The following is a 21,284-nucleotide window of genomic DNA, read 5'->3' on the forward strand; positions in this document are numbered from 1 at the left end:
CACCGTATTCCTACAGCAGGAAGTAAAAGAATAGGCCCTTGGGAACCAGAGTTCAAATTACTCTACTGTCGATTCCAGATAGCAGCTAATGATAGGCTAAGCTTGGGGTAGGGGATGGGATGGGGATAGGGTGGGATGAAGGGGAAGAAGAGACCATACTTTAATGGGATAGTTAATTTGAAGATCAAATTTGCATTCACTTTTGCCTCATTTGAAAGCTATATATTGTCTCTTAGCAGGCAACGCTTCTGACTTCAAATGCTTTTCTCTCTGCAGTGCCAAAATAAGTTTTAGACATACATATGTATCACACATTATGTTTGGGTATTAAATTATATACCGGGATGTACTTCCATATAATACATAAGGAAGCCTAAAGGAACGTAAATATGCATTTGGTTATTCAATGAGTATTTACTGAATGCCCATGTATATATGTGACCACCTGGACATGGTCATTGGCATAGTGACCAGTGACATAGTGGCCAGTGACCACATCAAGCTTTGAGCAAGTCTCGACCTCATGGAACTTATGTGTTAGTGGGGAAGATGTTATTGTGTGATCAATGTGTAACTGAGGTTGTAGGACCAAAGAGGCAGGCAAGAGAGTTGTCTTTTAGTGAAAATGGAAGTACTGAAATCTCCACATTCTTAGTTTATTTCCTGCCTCTCCCATCTACCAGCTTTGGGACATGACCTCTCTGAGTTTCAAATCCTCCACTTGTAAAATGGAAACAATAATACTCACTTCTTGGGTTATTGTAAGGATAAAATAAAGTAAAACAGAAAAAAGGTGAATTTTTTCATGTAGCCTACAGTCATTCATCAAAAAATGCCTGTTGCCTTCTGTTTTCATGCAGATACTGGGTATCCCCGGTGAGCATCTGTGCAACAGGCTAGAATGCGGTGGCACGATCTCAGCTCACTGTAACCTCCGCCTCGCAGGTTCAGAGGATTTTCCTGCCTTAGCCTCCTGAGTAGCTGGGATTACAGGCACGTGCCACCACATCGCATAATTTTTGTATTTTTAGTAGAGATGGGGTTTCACCACGTTGGCCAGGCTGGTCTTGAACTCCTGACTGCAAATGATCCGCCTGCCTCAGCCTTCCAAAGTGCTGAGATTACAGGCATGAGCCACCACACCCGGCCTGTGCCAGCCTTTGTCAAGTCCTCATAGGAATTCAGTTGTGAAGTCCTCATGGCTCATTCACATGCCCAGTTTCTCTGCAGGCTTTGTGAGGCTGGGGCTGGGGCTCCCCACCCCACATTTGAGGTTTGCAGCTGGCTCCATGTTAGGCTCTGCTGATAGGTGGGGCTAGTGGCAGACTGCAGGACAATGGACGGAGAAGGGATTTCGGCCTTCTCTTGGCTTCTCTTCCTCACAGCCTCACTTCACCTTGGCAATGACGCTTCCTCCTTGCAGCAGGTGTTGACTCCAGGCTCCAGCCCGAACCACTTTGCACCTCTGTGGAGGTGCCAACACCAACAGGCAAGACCCTTTTCTCAGACTTCTGGGTCTCAGCTCCAAGGGACCCTGCCATGAGCCACAAGTCGGGAGGCAACTCAGAGGTCTGAGCCTCAGCCCTACCAGGCCTCTCCACTGAGCTTCTGAATTCTTACATACCTAATATCACCCTAGAGCTGTCAGCAGCTGCATCCTACAGCTATTACTGAGGTATGGCCTCTGTGTTTCCTTTTTTGTTTTTTTTGCTTTTTAAATCTTCTGGTAATTGTACAATCAGTTTCTTTTATTGAATTATTTAGCTGAAGCACCTAATGTGTATTTGTATTTTCCTAACTAGATCCTTGCTGAAACAAAGGGTGAGGGTCAAAGGTTGTCACAACTCATCCAAGGAACTTCATCCTTTCTCTTACTCAGTCCTATAGCAGCTTGCTTCTTCCCGTAGGACTCAACAACAACGCTCTCTCTTTCTCATTCTCTCTCTCTCTCTCTTTCTCACACACACACACACACACACAGACCAGCAACATGCCTGTTTCATGCCTCAGTCTTCCATTCAGAGGCTCTCAAACTCAGGCCCATGTAAAGGCCAGACCAGAAACCTCATCCATCCAGGTCCCTTTGTAGCCCTTTCAACAAACCCAAACTCCTCTTTGCAGCCACGGACAAGACAAACTTTCTGTACTAAAATTGCTACCCTGGGGTCAGGAAACTTTCTTAGTAAAGTAAGCCTTAAAGAAATCCAACTAATTCTAGATAGCTTAAGACTTTTGGTTTTACCTCTGCTGGTCAAAAATGCCTTATTACATCAATACATGGAAGAAAAAGCTGTATTACACAAAGCAGAGACTGGTACATACCATCTATTAAAAGCTGAAACTTCAGCTAGCCCTACTGAAAACTCAAGGTAGTGGGTGTGGCATTTCTTTAGTTTTGTTTTTGCTTTTATTTTAATTTAGCAGAGGTAGGATTTGAGCCCAGGGCTGTCGTCTGCTATCAATGATCATTGCATCCCCCATCATGATATTCAGGACCACTCGCTAATCATCTGACCTTCCCAGGCCATTTGCAATGTCCTTAGCTGTCTCTTTTTTCTCCTGTGTTTTGCATTTTTCCTAGAATGCCTCATTCTTCTCCTTTGCTTATCCACATTCACTTGTTCATTAAGAACCGAAGGTGTACTTTCAGCTGGGATCATGCATGCTTTTGACTTGAAGGTCAATCGTACACTGTCCTGTTTTAATCTGAAGCCAGTCAGTCCAGGTGTAACGTAAGTGTTCTCCCACGGTCTTGGAACTCATTTTCGTTAAGAAAAGGATCTACGCCTGGCATTCTTTTATTGTTCTTCAAGAGCTGCACACAACAATTCTATATGCTGAGTGTTTCTTTGATCTAATTAATATAAATATTATTTTAGAAGTTAGAATAAATAAAATGTGAAAAAAAAAAGCATCTCCAGATGAAAAAACTTTTGATTTATTCCGAGAGCTCCAAATCCCACTGTTTCTTTGTTTTGGATACTAGTAAGCTCACAGGTAAGTTTCATCTTCAATCTCCAAAGCTTCCCTTAGTCTAGATTCTCCGCTAAAATTACACGGCTTCCTTTCCATTCACCTCCCACTGTTCTCCTCTCAACCCACATATTTCCCAACCATTTCACTTTCTGTATCTTGAACTTTTACCTTCATTTTAATCATTTCATTATTTTATTGTATCTGTGGTTTTCAAAAAATGTATTCTTTAATAAATATTTTCCAAATATATTTTGGAATAAAACATGAAAATTCATTTTTTATGAATGTATTTTCCAAACACATTTCAGAAATAAATGAAGTAGGAGGGGAAGCTGTACATGCAAAGTTTGGGTATCTGAAAAGATGGGCTGTATATTCATTAATTTGTGCAAACATAATTCTTTTATAGGTAAGAGCTTTCTGCTTGGAATTACTTCCTCCATGTAAATTATTCAGTAGCCTTAATGATTATAAGTAAAGTTTATTTTTCCAATATAAAAACAATTTTTACATTTCCACTAAAACATATTAGAAAAACACCAAAAAAGAAAGAAGGAAACATAGGCTGCATAGTTTTAGCATCTAAAGACAACCACAAGGAGGACCTGCAGTAACTTTTCATGCTAAGCTTTCACACAGCTGGCACAATGACAGTAAGTTACGCATGCACATATACCCTGCCTTTACTACTAAATACATATTCCAGATTTTTGGAAAACATACACAATTTATGATTTAAAATATTCATTGTCAGAACAACACTGAAATAGATAATAACTAGAGATTTCCATTTCTGACTTACATGAAATAACAGGGACCAGCTATATCCTCTCACCTTAAATAATTAGAAAAAACTATTTAAAATTTATTTATTTAATTAATTATTTAAAAAGTTATATATATAAAGTTTTTCTAATCACTTTGTAATTTTTTTATATCTACACATTTCTATAATTTTTTCACATGTATAGTCAATAGTTTTTAGACGCTTATTAACCAAAGGCCTTATAGGGCTGTGATTCCTGAAAGTAGGTAAGAAAGTAATGTGAACTCTGTAATTTTAACAGATTACTGCCTGGGTTCATTTACCAGGACTGAGTACAGAGATGAAGAACCTACAGAGACTCAGCTCAGTCTTGCTGAGTTGCAGAGAAACAGAGGTCAGAGTTCAGAAAAGCCAAGGCAGTTAGAATTTGTGGGACAGAGTAAGAAGGCAAGGGAGGTAGATGGATAAAGAGCTCAAGAAATCCGCAGGGGGTGCCCTTGAATCTTTGGCTGAGTATTAATTTGTACATGAGTGAGAGGATGGGACCCAGGAGAGAAGTAGGCAGAAAAATTCCTGGAGCTCGCGCAGAACTGAAAATTGTTCATCTTTCTACCAGCAGTGGGAAGAGATCTTGTTAAAACACAAGGCATTAAGTAGAATCGTCAGAAGGGAATTGCCTTAGTAGTAGAGCGAATTTAGCCCCAGACTAAATACTAACCTGCATAACAGAGTTTAAAAGTAAGCCTTAAAATTATCCAGCTAATTCTAAATAACTGAGAGCCATAACAATGGATTACAATTAACCATGTATTACAATGTTCTACACTTAATTAATCTACTACAAAATTTCCACACGTACAAAGAAACAGGAAAATATGACCTGTAACCAGGAGGAAATCAATCAATTGAGGCAGACTTAGAAATAATTGCTATTATGAACTGTTATTATAAAACAATTACTATTAAAAGATTCCATATGTTCAAGAAGGTAAAGGAAAATAAGTATGATGAAAAGAAAAATTGAATATTACATAAAAAAAAGAACTTCCAGAAATGGAAATTACAATATCTTAAATGAAAAAATTACATAAGATTAACAGAATAGACACTAAAGAAGAAAAACTTAATGAACTTGCAGATATAGCGATAGAAAGTAAACAAATCAGAAAACAGATGGAAAAAATGAACAGTGGATAAGTAACTTCTGTAATAAAATATAAAGTAATCTAATATACAAATAACTGAATTCCAGGAAAAAGATGAATAAAACAGAAAAAAAACCCAGTATTTGGAAATTCTACAAATTTGATGAAAATCATAAACCTACACACACAATAAGTTCAATAAACTTCAAGCAAAATAAGGCCAAAGAAAATCACACCAAGGTACATCAGTATCAAATGGCTGAAATCTAGAGATAGAAATAGAAACTTAAAAGTATCCAAAGAAATATGACACATTATGTACAGAAGAAAAAGATAAAACTTACATTAGTCGCTTTGTCAGAAATTATTTAAAAAAAGAAGATAAAAATTTGGATTTCCACAAATTAATGGAGAGTATAAGAACTTTTAATGTAACAAGTGTTTTCTCATTTTAAAAATAGTTGATTTTTCAAAGCAAAGTAACAACTTCATTGTGGGATTTACTAGATTTATACAAATAAGGTATATTACAAAAATAGCACAACAGGTGACCAGGAAAAGTAAATTTTATAGTGGTAAGGGTCTTATACTATACATGAAGCAGTATAATATTTGAAGGTAGGCTGTAGTATTTTATATGTAGTATGCATATACAGTATTACACAGTATATATATACATATATATAGTATTTTATATACAGTATACACACTATATATAGTATTTTATGTATAGTCTGACACCCTACCCTTAAATATTGTGCCACTCCATATCTATAGATGTATGTAGTACTATACTTCATATATATATAAAGTACGTATAGGCTGTGATACCATACATACATATAGTACAAAAATTTCTTGAAAGGGAGATAAAGAGGTAGAACAATATGCCATAATAGAGATAAAATAGAATGTTAAAATACTCAATCAGTTCAACAGGAGGCAGAAAAAATAATGAAGAAAGAAGAGAAGGAATAAATATAAAACAAATAGCAAGATGTCAGAGTAAAACTCAACCATATCAGTAATCACATTAGATGTAAATAACCTGTACACTCCAATTAAACATCAAAGATTGTCACTGGTATAAAAAAGCAAAACCCAATGTAGTAGTCAAAGTTCTGCAGAGAAACAGAGCCAACAGGATGTATACGCACACACATGTGTGTGTGTGTATATATATACGTGTGTGTCTAAATATACATATATGTATATGTGTATACATGTATATGTGTGTATACGTATGTATATGTGTATATATGTATATGTGTATATGTATGTCTATGTGTATATACGTATGTATGTGTGTGTATATATGTGTGTGTATATACGTGTGTGTATACGTATAAATGTATATATACATATATGTGTGTATATACATATATGTATATGTGTGTGTGTGTGTGTGTGTGTGTGTATATATATATAGAGAGAGAGATTTGCTTTAAGGAATTGGCTCATGTAATTATGGAAGCTGGTAATTCCAAAATCTGCAGAGCAGATGGCAGGCTGGAGACACAAGAAGAAATGATGCTGCAGTATTGAATATAAAAGCAGTGTGAGGCAGTTACTTCTTCATTGGGGTACCTCAGTCTTTTCCCTTAAAGCCTTCAAAAGATTGAATGAGGCTTATCCATGATATAGAGGGTAATTTGCTTAATCAAAGTTTACTGATTTAAACATTAATCACATCTCAAAATACCTACACAGCAACATCTACCATGGCATCTGACCAAACAACTGGTACCATAGTATAGCTAATCAGACATATAAAATTAACCATGACACCTGATTATATGTTTCTAATACTCTAAACAAAGAACACACATAGGGAAAAGCAAAAGGATGGTATAAGATGTATTGAGCAAATGGTAATTAAAAGAATGCTGGAGAGACTATATAAATTTCAGAAAAATTAGACGTCAGAACAGAGAATATGACTAGGAATAATAAAGTGGATTTTATAAGGTGAAGGGGGTCAATTCGTCAAGAGGACATAGCAACTCTAAATGTTTATGAACCTAAAGGAGAGTTTCAAATTTCATAAAGCAAAATATGATATAACTAAAATGAGGAATTGACAAGTCCACAATTATATTTGTAGACTTCGAGACTCCTGTCTCAGTAAATGATAGGATGAGTTGACAGAAAATCAGTAAGAATGGAGAACACAGTCAACCAACTCGACTTCCTTGACATTTGTAGATCGTTCTATCCATCAACAGCATTATACACATTCTTTTTCAGTGCATATGAAATATTTGCCAAGATAAATGATATTCTGGGCCATAAAACAAGATTTAATAAATTTAAGTCAATTTTAACCATATGAAATGCCTTCTTTGACTACAATAAAATTAATTAATGATAATAGCATAACATATGGAAAATCCTTACATATGAAAATTAAACTGCAGTTTATTAAATAATTTATGAATCAAAGATGTAATAATAAGACAATGTAGATAATATTTTGAAATGAATTAAAATAAAAACATAATGTATCAAAATCTGTGAGATGCAGCTCAAGCAGTACTTAGAGGGAAAATTATATCATTAATTGCTCACATTAGAAAAATAAAAGGTCTCAAATAAGTGACCTTACTTTGCTCCTTAATAACTTAGAAAAGCAAATTTTAAATAAGGACAGGAAGCAAGGAAATTATAAAGATAAGAGCAATCATCAATAAAGTAGAAAAACAAAAAATTAAAGAAAATTAATGAAACAAGAGCAGGTTTTTGAAAAAAATCTATACATTTGGTGAATCTTTAGCCAGACCGAACACTCACACACACACTCCACATGCTCGCCTATGTGTGTGCACATAAAAGAGAGAGCAAAGGGAAGGGGAGGCGGAAAGAGGAAGAGAAGACCCAAATTATTCATATAAAGTGCTAAAATAACAAATATTTCAAACATTAAAAGGGTAATAGAATATTATGAACTTCACTTAAATAAATTTGATAACAGAGATAAAATGGACACATCTGTTGAAAGAAACAACCAGTTTCTTCAAGAATTAGATAACCAAGATAGTCCCATGTCTAGTAAAGATATTTAATTTGTAATTTAAAACACTAATAATGATGTTTAAAAGAAAAATAGTTAATACCCTGAACTTTTTCAAAGTTAAAATTTTTCTGTTAACAAAAACTACTAAGACTGGGAGAATATATTTGTAAAACAAATACCTGATAAAGGAATCATAACCAGAACATGAAAAATAAATATTCCAACTCAACAATTAACAAAAAAAAAAAAAACCTCTTAAAAAACTGGGACACTTCTCCCAAAGAAGAGAGATACAAATGAGAAATATGTATGTGAAATACTCACATCATTAGTTATTCGAAAAATACAAATTAAAATCACAAAAAGATACAACTATACAATTCACAAACATAGCAAAAATGTTACAAGTCCTGTGCTACCAATATTGGTAAGAATGTGGAACTATTGGAACATACATTCATATAAACTATTGGAACATACCTTTTTAAATGGCAAAACCACAATTACTTTTGCACCAATGTAATGCATTTAGTACATAACCCAGGAATCCCATTCCTAGATATTTATCAGAGTTGAACGAAAATTTATGTTTATGCAAAGACTAGTACTGCTTATAGAGTAGTAAATCAAGTAGATATCGTAGACGCTTTATTCAATATGGCCCATAACTAGAAACAATTCACACAATTGTCTACTGGTGAACAGGTGGTGATAGATCCACACAATGGAATATTATTCAGCCATAAGAGGGAACACATTATTGATAAATGCAATAGCATACTTGAATCTCCAAAGTATTATATTAGGTGAAGGTAGTCAGACTCAAACACAACATATATTGGGAGTCTGAGGCAGATGGATTACAAGGTCAGCAGTTCAAGACCAGCCTGGCCAGCATGGTGAAACCCCCTCTCTACTAAAAATACAAAAATTAGCCGGGTATGGTGGTGCATGCCTGTAGTCCCAGCTACTCGGGAGGCTGAGGCAGGTGAATCGCTTGAATCTGGGAGGTGGAGGTTGCAGTGAGCCGAGATTGCACCACTGCACTCCAGCAGACAGAGAGAAGCTCTGTCTCAAAACAAAAAACAAAAACAAAAACAAAACAAAAAACAAAACAAAAACAAAAACAACAGACAGTAAGATCTGTTTATATGAAATTCAAGATTATGAAATTCTAAATACAATAAAATTAATGTCATGGAAAGTAAATCAGTGTTTTTCCAGGGCTGAGATGGGAGGAGGGAATAAACCACAAAAAGCATGAGGGAGAAAAAGAGGATACAGGGTAGTGGAAATGCCTTATTATGGAGATGGTTACATGGGGGAGTGGAAATGCTCTATTATGGAGATGGGTACACGACTGGATAAATTTATGAAGACTCATCAATTACACTCTCAGAATTTATGAATTCTATTAAAATATATGTACTCTATTATCACATACATATATTTTACCTCAGTAAATATTATTCTAAACATACGACTTCTGTGTCAAAGACAAGTTCTATTTTTAGAATAATAATCTTTATATATTTATACATTTGATATATTTCCTCTTCATATAAAGAAAAAAATAAATCCCACTGCTCAATAACATTCAGTAATTACAGAAATGGACAATGTACATTTAGTGCTTCTCTCTCATGCCCAGTTACAATTTTTTTAACAAGAATAACATGTTGGCATACATAAAGTACATTTGTACATATACTAACTCACATGCACATAAAGTAACTTTAATTGTTTAATAGTTCATCAAGTTGATGGGCCAAATTTTATTTAACCATTTTTTAGTTATTGGAAATTTAAGTTGTTTATGCTTTTTCTGTATCATAAACGATGCTGTGATAAATGCTTTTGCACATAAAGGGTATTTTCTCTCAGATTTTAGAACTGCAATTATAGAGACCAATTATGGTCTCTGTGGGGGCTTTGAATAAAATAAACTCTTTCTGTTCTAGGAAAATATGGTTCAAGATATGTGGTTGCCTGGAGCCACTGAATTAATCAGTAAATGACTGTGGACAAAATAGAGGTTTCATTCTCAGCTCTGGGCTCCTATAACTGATATAAAAATGATGAGAGCTAACATCAAGGAAGTACTTCTATTTATTAGGAACGTTAATATAAAGACGTGATTAGAAGGCACAGAGAAATTAAGTGAGTTGTGCCAGGTAGCAGAGCTAGTGAGTGACAGGGCTCAGATCGTGGACCATTCCGGCTTCCACTAAACTGCCTCTTGATGTTAGCTAATAAAATTTTTAAGCAATTCCACTAAAATAATTTCCACATGGAGGCATTTTTAGAGCAAAGTGAATCTCTTACCAACTTTTTCCTTCTTGTATTGTCTTTCTCTTATTGGGCACTGGGAAGCTCTTCCATTTGACTCGAAGACTTTGTGGCAATGGGCTAAAAGATAACGAGAGCTTAAATAATCAAAAGAAGAATGTGTTGCAGTCAAAATTCTAAGAAAAAGTGATCTAGCACCAGGGCCTAATAAATCCCTCCTGTGCTGGGCTTCAAAAACGTGCCGCAGTGGAGTGCTGACATAAATCCTCTGTGGATTTAGAGCTGACATTTCCCTGCATCGTGACACATCAGGAGGACAAACGGTGTAAATCCTCCTGTTGGAACTGGTGCCTTGTTTGTCTGCACAGCTTACTTCTCTGAGTCCCATCCTACGACACACAAAACTTGTTTCAGACACCTGTTCCCCAGACAGAACTTCGAACTGCCTGCAATGTCTTGAATCAGCAGAGATGATTTCAAGGAACTCACATCTTCATAAGCTTCTCCTGCTACCATTGTCCTCTTTTCCTCCATAATCTCATCCACTGTCATGGTTTTGCATACTTTCTCTCTTTCCAACAAAACATCCACCCCAAGTCCCTCTTGGATGTTCAGACCTATACATCTCTGTCTTCCCCCATCTCCTGTTAGAAGTTTATAAACATCATACATTTTACGTAAGCCAAAGAACGCTCATAATTTTTACATTCTACCCCTAGCCTGGTTCTTTCCTATCTTCCCCCATTTCCTTGAGTGGTATCACTACCACTCATGTTACTCAGGTCAAAAACAAACAAACAAAAATGGTAATTGGATCTGATATTTCCTTTTCCTCACATCCAGTCAAACGTGAACTGCATTGATTAAATCACCAACTTCTATCTCAATGTGACTGCTCGTTTCTATCTCTACTGCCCCTGCCTGGTCTTAGTCACCCTTCCCTCTTGCGTACACTCCTGCAATAGCCATTTGATGGATGTGCCACATCCCTTGTCATGTCTCCTACCAATCCATTCTCTCCTGGTCATTTTGAAACACAAATCTGACCATGTCACTCCATGGCTGAAACCCATTGATGGATTCCCATTGTCCAGAGGATAAAGTGAAAATCCACAGCACAGCCCACACCTGCATAATTGGTCTGGCTTTGGACTTCCTCTGCATCCTCACCTCACTCTCTTCTACTCAGCCACGCTGACCTCTTTCTCCTCCTTTGAATACACCAAGTTCGCCCCTTCAAGCTAACGCCCTTTCCTTGCCTCTTCGCCTAGTCAATCCATATTCATCCCATAGTTCTCAGTGCAAATGCCACTTCTTCAGAGGAGTGTTCTCTTACCACTAACTTTCCTGCCCTCATGTGGCCCATTGCATGTCCTTGTATTAGGTTGATGCAAAAGTAAGGTTTTTGCAATTATACTTTTAATCGCAAAAACCATAATTACTTTTGTACCAACCTAATATGTGATTGCATTCATCATAATGGCATTTACATAGTCATTTTCATACCTCTTACCAATCACCTGACTCTACCTGTAGACTGTAAGGTTCATGAAGGCAGGGTCTGCATCTTCCTTGTTTATCACTGAATCTCCAGAGCCCAAATCAGAGCCTGGCAATACAGAATGTTGTTTTCTAAATACATGTGGAACCAATGAAATCAGAAGAGCCTTGCCCTACACAGAGTGTGAAACAGCCCTAAGACTCACGACTGTTTCCACATTGGCTTGAAAGTCAGCATGGCCTTGCTTCCTGGAGTTGGTGCCAGGAGAGGTCACCTCCCTAAAAGACACGCTTTGCCTCCTCCTGACGGCTGTTCCCCGTGGCCAGCAGAGCGTCAACTCTCCCACTCCCTGAGACTTTTCTGGGCAGAAGCATTTAGGCTCAACTCTTGCAGAAAAACTTAGTCGAGAAAGAAAAAATAAAGAGAAACCAGAATGAGAAAGCTGCCTTTATTACAGCTAAACTGTTGGCTTAACTTCCTAAAATACCGTTGAATTTTCTTTCTGCATACAGCTGTGTTTATAGAAGGCAATATCATGTATGTAAATAAATTCAGATGCCGCTCGAGTTATTTTAAAACAATCAGTCTAACACTAATCAGCTTACTCAGAGACATAATCTTACCCTAAAAAAGTGACAAATCAGTACACAGTGTGCAGAGTAAAATACATGGAGGGTAAGTCGAATATAAATGTACGAATGTTGCCAGTGTCAGAATTTGAGGTTGGTCATCCCAGATGCATCAGGAAAGCAGCCTTCAACTTCTGCTTCCCATCTCATCCCAGCATCCCAGAGGTATAATGTGGACAAGAGATGTTATCCATAAATCTGTTCCCAATCTTCTAGGAAGGCCACACCCTTCTGCACTGCCATGCCTATACTGTTTCCTTTCCCTGGAATGTGTGGAACCTCCTGGCCATTCAGAAAGCAGCCTGTGTTTCAAGGCCTATCTCAATTTCTCTTCTTCTGTAAAGCACATTTTTCCATCTCATGTGCTCATTGCATCTGATATCATTATGAAAAATAACTGATGCTAATTCCTAGAAGTTATTCATCATGTGTGTCAGACAGATCTGAATACTCTAAATGTGTATTCATTCAAAAAGGTTTTATTCTGTGAATGCCTATTCTTAACACCCCGTTTTACAGATTAAAAAACTGAGGCAATGAGTGACTAACAGCCTACCCAAACTCATATAGCTAGTAAATGGCTGAGTCAGGGCTCCAGTGACCCCTTTGCCTATAGCTACTATTAAGCTTGTCAATTGTCAGGCATCAAGTTGTATGTCTCACTAGATTATTTCCAAGCATGTGAAGAGAAATGTGGTTGCTTTAGAGATGTGGACACTGAGACTCAGGGGAGCAATGTAATTTGCTATTCTTATTTCTCAAAAAATAAGAGTTGGGGCTGGATCTAAATCCATGTCTATTTTACACCAATGTCTGTTTTCTTTCAAGAAAAAATATGTCCAGGCACTGGTTCAATTTTCCTCTAGTTATTCATACAAATAACTTCATCTTGAGGGCAACTGCCAACACATTATAGTTAAGCAACAAAGTTATTTGTTTTTTAAAGGGTATCATGTATGATACAAAGATAATTGTCTGGTTCCTCTTGAGACGTTTATAGTCTAGCTGAGGACAAATTAATACTCATGAATTAGTAAGAAAACCTTAAGTACTAAGATTTCTGTGCTTGGTAACCCAACGCAGACCTCAGAAGAGGGAGAAGTGAGGGCTGCAGGAATCTGGGCAGGTCCCTGGTGAACGAATCACCCTGGATTGGAATCGCAGTTCTCTTTGTACCAGCTGTGTGAGCTTGGCCAAGTTTCCACACCTCCCTGAGCCTTTGTTTCATGGATAAACGTCTTGCCTCTTGGTGTTCTGCAGAGGAGTAAATGAGGCAAGTGGCAATGTCTGGTATGGTACTGGGTAGGCACAAAATCGATGCCAATCCCGCCTTTCTTTCCCTTTGATTAAACTTTTCACTACTGTCAAGGCTAATGAACAGACCAAGGCATTCATCAACACTCAGGTGTGTGTCCTGTGTGTATCCTTCAGAAAACTCACTGCTCCCCATGTGGTAGACTCCAGGATCATCTCCTAGAAGCTCTATAATCATTTAATTTTTGTAGGACAAGCTTGTCTGCGTGTCTGTGTCTCTCTGTCTCTCTCTGTGTTTGTGTGGGTGTGTTAGTAATTTCATAACATTAGAAATTTTTCAAAACTAACCGGCATACAGTAATCACTACTCAATTCATCCTGGGAATCTTGAGAACATGGACTCAAGAAGAGAAGTACGTTTAGCAAACCGATTTTTACTATCCTTATCTATATTATTATGCCTATTTTCATTATTGTTACCTATTTATGATATGATTACCATTTTATTTATTTATTTATTTATTTTTGGGTTTTTTGTTTTGTTTTGTTTTGTTTTTTTGAGACAGGGTCTCACCCTATTGACTAGGCTGGGGTGCAGTGGCATGATCAGGGCTCACTGCAGCCTCAATCTCCCAAGCTCAAGTGATTCTCCCACCTCAGCCCCTAGAGTAGCTGGGACCACAGGCGTGCGTCACCATGCCCAGCTGAGTTTCATATTTTTGGTAGAGGCGGGGATTTGCCATCTTGCCCAGGCTGGTCTCCAACTCCTGGGCTCAAGCCATCCATCAGCTTGGCCTCCCTGTGTGCTGGGGCTACAGGCATGAGACACTGAGCGTGGCCTACTATTGCCGTTTCTAAAACTTACTATTTTTATTTCCACTCCTATGAACACTACACCTACTACCATCGTCAATCTACTAAAGCCCCTCTTCCTCCTTCTTCTCTTCTTTCTACTGCAACTGCCACCACTGCCATGCTATTAAAAATCCAGCTTATTCTTGTGCTGTAATAACTGCCATCAATACCACCTGATTACAACTCCTCCTCCTCGTCTTACTACCACTAATACTAATATTACAACTACCACTCCCACTGACTTATCTTCCATCTCCTCCTACGGCTACCCCCATCATCTTGGAATAACTTCTCCCCCTACTGCTGGCATTACTATACCTAACACTAGCATAGTATTACAGTTACTATTATTACCACTACTACAACTACCACTACCAGCATCCTATTTTAATCCCTACTGACCCTACTACTATAACTTCCACCAACACCACCCTACCACAGTTCTTACTCTTGATACTATTACTACTAATACTGTAACTACCATCACCACCAGCCTGCAACTTCTCCTTTTCTTCCCATGGCGATGACCACCACTACCCTCCTAGTAATACTGCTACTAGTATCTATTCGGTTTTTCTTTTATGCTTACTAAGAACCAAGCATTGTGCCGGATACTTTGCATGCATTTTTCATTTAGCCATCATAACCATTTTGTGACATATATGTTTCTATCATTTTTATCTGGTGGATGAGTCAATAACGGCTTGCAGAGCTGAAATGACAGTCCCAGAGCCCCACCTGGAACTCACACTAGTGCTCTATGATCTCCAGGCCTGTGCTCTTTCTAAACCTCTATGCTGCTTCCAGCCACCTTGGCTTGGACACTGTATTTCTAACTTTTCTCTTTTTCCAAATTCTTGTGCAGGGAGATGGGAAGTCCACCCAGTGGGGAAGGACAATGACTGGACATGGGGCTGCAGAGTAAACAGGAAGCTCACACAAAGCATCCAGCTGGCTGGGCAGCTTGTCTGCTGACCTTGGCCTCTGTCATCCATCCTCCCCACATCCCCTTGAAAGAGCATGTCCACACCTGAGATAATCTATGCAGTGACATTCCCAGGTAGCTGTTTGCTGCCACTTGGATGACCGCAGACTGGATTGAAACTGACACGCAGATCAAAGAGTGGGTAACAAGTTGTCTTTTATTCACTCAGAATCTTTGTTGCCTGGGTCCTCTTTACCCTCCAACCTCACCCCTGCAGCAACTGAACAGGCGTATTCTGTTTGTCTCTGGGAAAAAAAAAAAGAGACCTTGCCTGCCCATTCTTAACTCTATAGCAATTATTCTTCACGTGAATAATATAAAGGGCAAAACCACTGGAGGATGCACACATTCATGCATTCAGTTAAATAATCATTGTTTTCAATGAAGATTTAGAAAGAATATAATTCATGCCAGAGCAGTGATGCTGAACAGAATGAAGCTTTCTTCCTTCCTGAAGCTCACCTTGCTCTCATGGAGAATACAGAGACAATGGCCAGTCCTCAACCACTGAGACGTCTTACCATGTGGTCCTCCCTTTAAGTCGAGAAAGGTCTCTCATCAGTGAATCGCTTTATGACGTCATGACCAAGCACAGGCGAACAATAAAAAAATGGGAGTTGGCATGATTTTCCACCCATCCTTCTTCCCTTCTTTCTTTATTCCCCATCTCCTTTCCTTCCTTTCTCAATCTTAATTGAAGCTGATAACTGTTAGGATATTGACCCTGTGTACCCAAGTCCAGAAACTCCTACTCTGATTCATACGGATGAGATGTTTATCTTTTCATTTAGAGGAGTCATTTAGAATGCAGATTCACTGTGAGGGATTTTTTTGTGTGTGTTTGTGTCATCTTTGGTCTTAAGGCTAAGTTCAAATCCTGAATCTGTAATCTGAGGTCAGTGATTTAACCTGTTTGAGCCGTAACCGCTTACTCTGTAGAATGACAAAAATTGTTGCACCTAATTTGTAGGATTGTGAAGAGGGTTAGATAATATAATCCTAGATAATGTGAGAAGCAGGCTCACCTCACTGAAGCCAATGATGCTTAAGCTTTGAGGCCTTTCTCTTGCATAGGCTTTTTCCAAGACCCTAGAAATATTTAATGTTTGTAGTATTTAAAGCTTGTTAAAATTTGTAATCTTCTCATTCTCAATAAATATTTACTTTCATACCTAATTTTTGTATTATTTTTCCTGAAAAGAGTCCTCAAAGCATGTGATTTTCAGGCCCCATAAAACCTATACAGTGTTTAGCTGAAGACCTGACATATGGACAGCAATTAACTAAATGTTAGATGACAGCAATTCATTTTTCTAGAACTTCTTAAGAATTTCTGTATTAATGAACTAAAATCATGGAGGCAAAAGAAAAGAAAAAATGTCCTGATCATGATCAAGGTTGTTATTATTGTTATTAGTGATGTTGTTTGAAAAATATGATCATCACCTCCACAGGAAGTTAATAACTGGTGAGCTTTTCATTCGATATTCTGGTGCCTTGTGGCTAGAGTCACAGGATTTGTTTAGGGTCCCCAAAATAGAGAAAGACGACGAGTGCATTGGTAGTGGGAGAAAGAGGATTTCTGATCATCGATGTCCTGCTCGGTTAGATATTTTTCCATAGATTCATCTATCTGGACGTTTCCATTAATAATAAGTACCCTTTTGAGGACCGTTACCAAGGGGCCCAGTTGCACCTCCCACCCACGCAGAGTGTATTCAGCTGTGTGTGTGTCTCTCCATTGTTTCTCACAATTGGAGTCTGAGAGACCGTCATCTGTCCCACTCTCCTCCAGACTGTGGTCTCATTTTTCTGCAGAGTTGAACTCTGGAGATAACATTGGTAAAAAATGTGACTACTTCAGGGCACATTAGAACAGTCTTTGTTTAAATTCACTCCCACCCCATTTCTCTGTAAGGAGCCTGGTGAGGGGGAAGGCGTGAACAAAGTGAAATGGCCAAGCTGCATATTTAAAATTCCATCAGTTCGATTTCTTTAATGCAATATGGTCATTTAAAATCTTGCCCTGTTTGATAAATACCTGCATTTCAAGTAATTGTTAAGATTGTGTCTGTTTTTATTAGAACGTATTCGTCATTATTTGACAGTCGTTTCTAATCACATTTGTCATGTATTGGGTTTCCTTTATGAATACTGATAGCTCTTGGAATAGATGTTTATGAAGCCCCATTCATTCCTTGAGCACACACAGTATGCCTACCACCCAGGATACCATTTTTCTGGTCATTCAAAAATGAGAAAATGAATAGCAAAAATGTGTGGGAGGTTTATCTTTAGACACAGAAACTAGAATTATGGGGAAGTTTTTGGAATTTTGAGAATAGATTTCTGTGCAGTTATTTCCATCAATTGTGCACTTGGGGAGTTTAGATATTCAGACAGTTTGAACACAATGCATTGACAAGTTTAGATTCAGAGTTGTCCACTGTATCAGTTCGGCTTGAATTCCTAGAACTGTGGGAAACTTAACTCAGCCAAGTTGTGTCTGAAGTCATTCGGTGAATAGATACCCATCCACTTATTTGACAAATAGTTATTTACGGTATTCATTCACTCTGTGGCTATTTATTCATTCAAGACATGCTTATGCATACACTAATTTGATGAATAATTATGCTTTTTAATGGATATTTGTTAAATTTCTACTGTATATAAGAGAGAGATATAGAACTTCACAGCAGCTACATTATTGCCACCATGAGCCTACAAATGTGAGGACAGTCCCTGGTCCCCATGTCCCCTCACAGGAAGGCCGTGTGCTTCAGTTACATTATCCCATGTGGCCTCACAGCCTCTGTGAGGTGGAAGAATGTTCTGGACCATGATGAGTCTCTATGTGAACATTTTTTTGTCTTTTAAAGTGTGTGCATGGAGGGTTTTCTATTTCCAAAGCTTTATACAGGATGTTCAAAATAAAAAAGACAAATAAGACATCACTTCTATAAAAGCCTTATACCCTAGAGGCATGCCAGACACTCGGGGACGCAAGCTAGAGTTTGGGAGGGAAGTGGGGATTGAGATGAATGAATGAATGAATGAATGAATGAATGAATGAATGAATGAATGAATCAGGCTACATTTTGGAGCCAGACCTCTGTGTCTGATCGAAAAAGTAAGTAAGGCAGAGAAGACTTCTAAGAACAAGCGGAATCTCACCAAGCAGCTCACTCTGACTGCACACATTGGATTCCTCACCAATGCAGGGCTTAATTATCAAAAGAAGTGAGGTGAGCATTTTCCAAATCTTCCCGTGAGTAGCACGGGCTTAGTTTTGACCCATGGTGGCCCTCACCTATCATCACTGTAGGTACTGCCTGGCTGGATATCAACCCCCGAGTCTGGTGGAGGAGGATCATGTGCACCCAACACTGGATTGTCTGCTGGGTTGACGGGTGCATTCACAAACATCAATTATAAGACTCAGACCCCTCCAAACACTGTCCGTCGTGCAAAAAGCTTATAATTAGGGAAGTATAATCATGAGCTTGGCACCTCTCAAAGGAGCACCTTTGCAAATTTCACATGCCCAGCAATATCTGTTAACCTGTTTGGACAAGGGATCAAGGTGCAATCTGCTCTAACTTGCTTCCTTTAAGGTGGGCGATGTTAAAACCAGGTAATATATCCAAACGCCCATGACTTAATTTCTCATGCTCTACAAGCAAGAGTGAACCACAGGGGAAAGTATGGAGGAGTTGAAGTCAAAGAGTGAAAGCCAGATTTCCAATCTTCATTCTGCTCATGATATAAGCCTGAGCAAGCTCTCCGATGCTCAGTTTCCTCATCTGTAAAGTGGGGAGAAAGTCAAATCTACATGCTGGAGTTATTATTAGGAAGTCAGTACAGTCCTCGTAATGTCCCTGGAATGGCAACTGGCATGTAGCAGATACTCTACAGGTGATGATGATTATTATTTATAAAACACAATATAATTTCTCCAAAAAGGACACACATTCCAAAAGCCACATTACTGCAAAATTACATGACACCTACTATTATCCAGTCCTTGCTAAACCTCTTTATTTGTTCTAAGGTTTCTTACACTCAAGTGAAAAAAGGACTCAGATGCTTCACTTGGAAAAGAAACTCTTCATTAAGATAATTTGGCATTTCAAAAGAACACAAAATCATTTTCCAGTTTGATTTGGAGCCTAACATCAGTTAATTTCTCTTTGTTCTTCCCTTCTGGCTGTGCTCATGTCCCCCTTTGTGTGTGTACATTTGTCCAATGCAATCTAAGAAACAATCACCTTAATTGATCTGGCGTTAACCTCTAACAGCTTAAGACATAGGCTTTTTATCTATCGCTCAATCCTTGCTGCAGATGTAATTCCCTATAGTGCTTACATCTTTGTCACCCTCACCAAGGGGGTCCTTCTCTGGAAAGCATTTCAGTAAATAAATACTGCTGCAAACAAAACAGACCACTCAACCAAGAGGCCCCAGTGTTGCAGAAAAGCCTGGTTATGGTCTCATGCTTTACCTGGTGATGTACATAATGATAAATCTCATACAGGTGTCACCGTTTTCAAGACCCCAGCAAGGATTGATGGCTTACAGTAGGCTGATCCATCATCTGAGGCAGCTGGCACCCTATCGGAATTTCAGGAATCTGTTCCCAATCACATTCACTGTTGGGTGACTCAGTAACGACCCTATTTGCGGTGCGTTACTGAAAATCAATGTGCCGCATTCAAGGTCAATGTACTGTTGGAGAACTCTTTAAGCACTGATGGATGGATTGTGCTCATTCAGAATCAATGTGAGAAGAAAGTGACAGCTGAGCATCCCACAGCCGCGCCAACTTTCAAAGGCAGATTTCCTACTTTACTGGGCAGTGGGATTCCCAGAGGGATGACATCACACATACCCTCTTGTTCTCTGTTTGGGGGAATGTGTCTGCATGTGATCGTGTATCTTTCCACACACAATTAAAACATCAACGTGCAGAATCTCTGTGGAGACGTTTACCAGCCCAGTGCTTTAACAATCATTGCAAATCCGTTAGGAATCTAAGTATTTCATAGGAACAAAATCAAGGCCGAGCATTAAGTAGACTATTTAAAATGTGTGTCTTTGGAGAAATAATTTGGAAAATAGCCAAAGATAAGACACTCATTTAATTCCGTTTATTCCACAAACACAACATCTCCAAAATGTACCATGCGTTGAACCCAAGGTCAATGATGCAAAGATTAAATATTTGGAAACTAACCTTTACTCCAGAAGTTTAAAGTTAGAGATGAGAGGTAGATACACAACCAAATTATTAAGGGCAGTGAGATACATGTGCACAGACATATAGACAAAGTTACGTGTATAATGATATATATAAAGTGAGAGCATGAGAGAGAGTTGTCCATTCTCCCTGGAGGCATTTACCCACTGGAATGGTTGTGATTAACACCTAGAAAAGTGGATAAAAAGTAAGCTCAGGTTTGCTTATTGAGCTCTGGTTTTCACTATATTTAAATATTTTTTAAAAAGAGACCGTCAAAGTGGTGAAGTAACCTTTTAAGTAAGAGACATTGGGATATAAAATAGTTGACACTTTGTCACTATAACACTTTCCTCCTGGTGACCTGTTTATCAACCAAGCAGAGATAATCCTTGACCAAACTTCTCCATGTTCTCAGTGTTTTCCCGTGGAAAGTCAGAAACATTTCCGGGGGAAAATTATAAAATGTGTATTTTATCTCCTTGGATAGGGAATAAATTTTACTAAAGTTATTCTCTTCTCCTTCTTTCTCCTTCTCCTCCTCATCTTCCTCCCCCTCCTCCTCCTTCTTCTTTTCTTCCTCTCCTTCTTCTTCTTCTTCTTCTTCTTCTTCTTCTTCTTCTTCTTCTTCT

Source organism: Piliocolobus tephrosceles, chromosome 17 (assembly GCF_002776525.5).
Source record: "Piliocolobus tephrosceles isolate RC106 chromosome 17, ASM277652v3, whole genome shotgun sequence".
In the NCBI taxonomy this organism is placed as follows: domain Eukaryota; kingdom Metazoa; phylum Chordata; class Mammalia; order Primates; family Cercopithecidae; genus Piliocolobus; species Piliocolobus tephrosceles.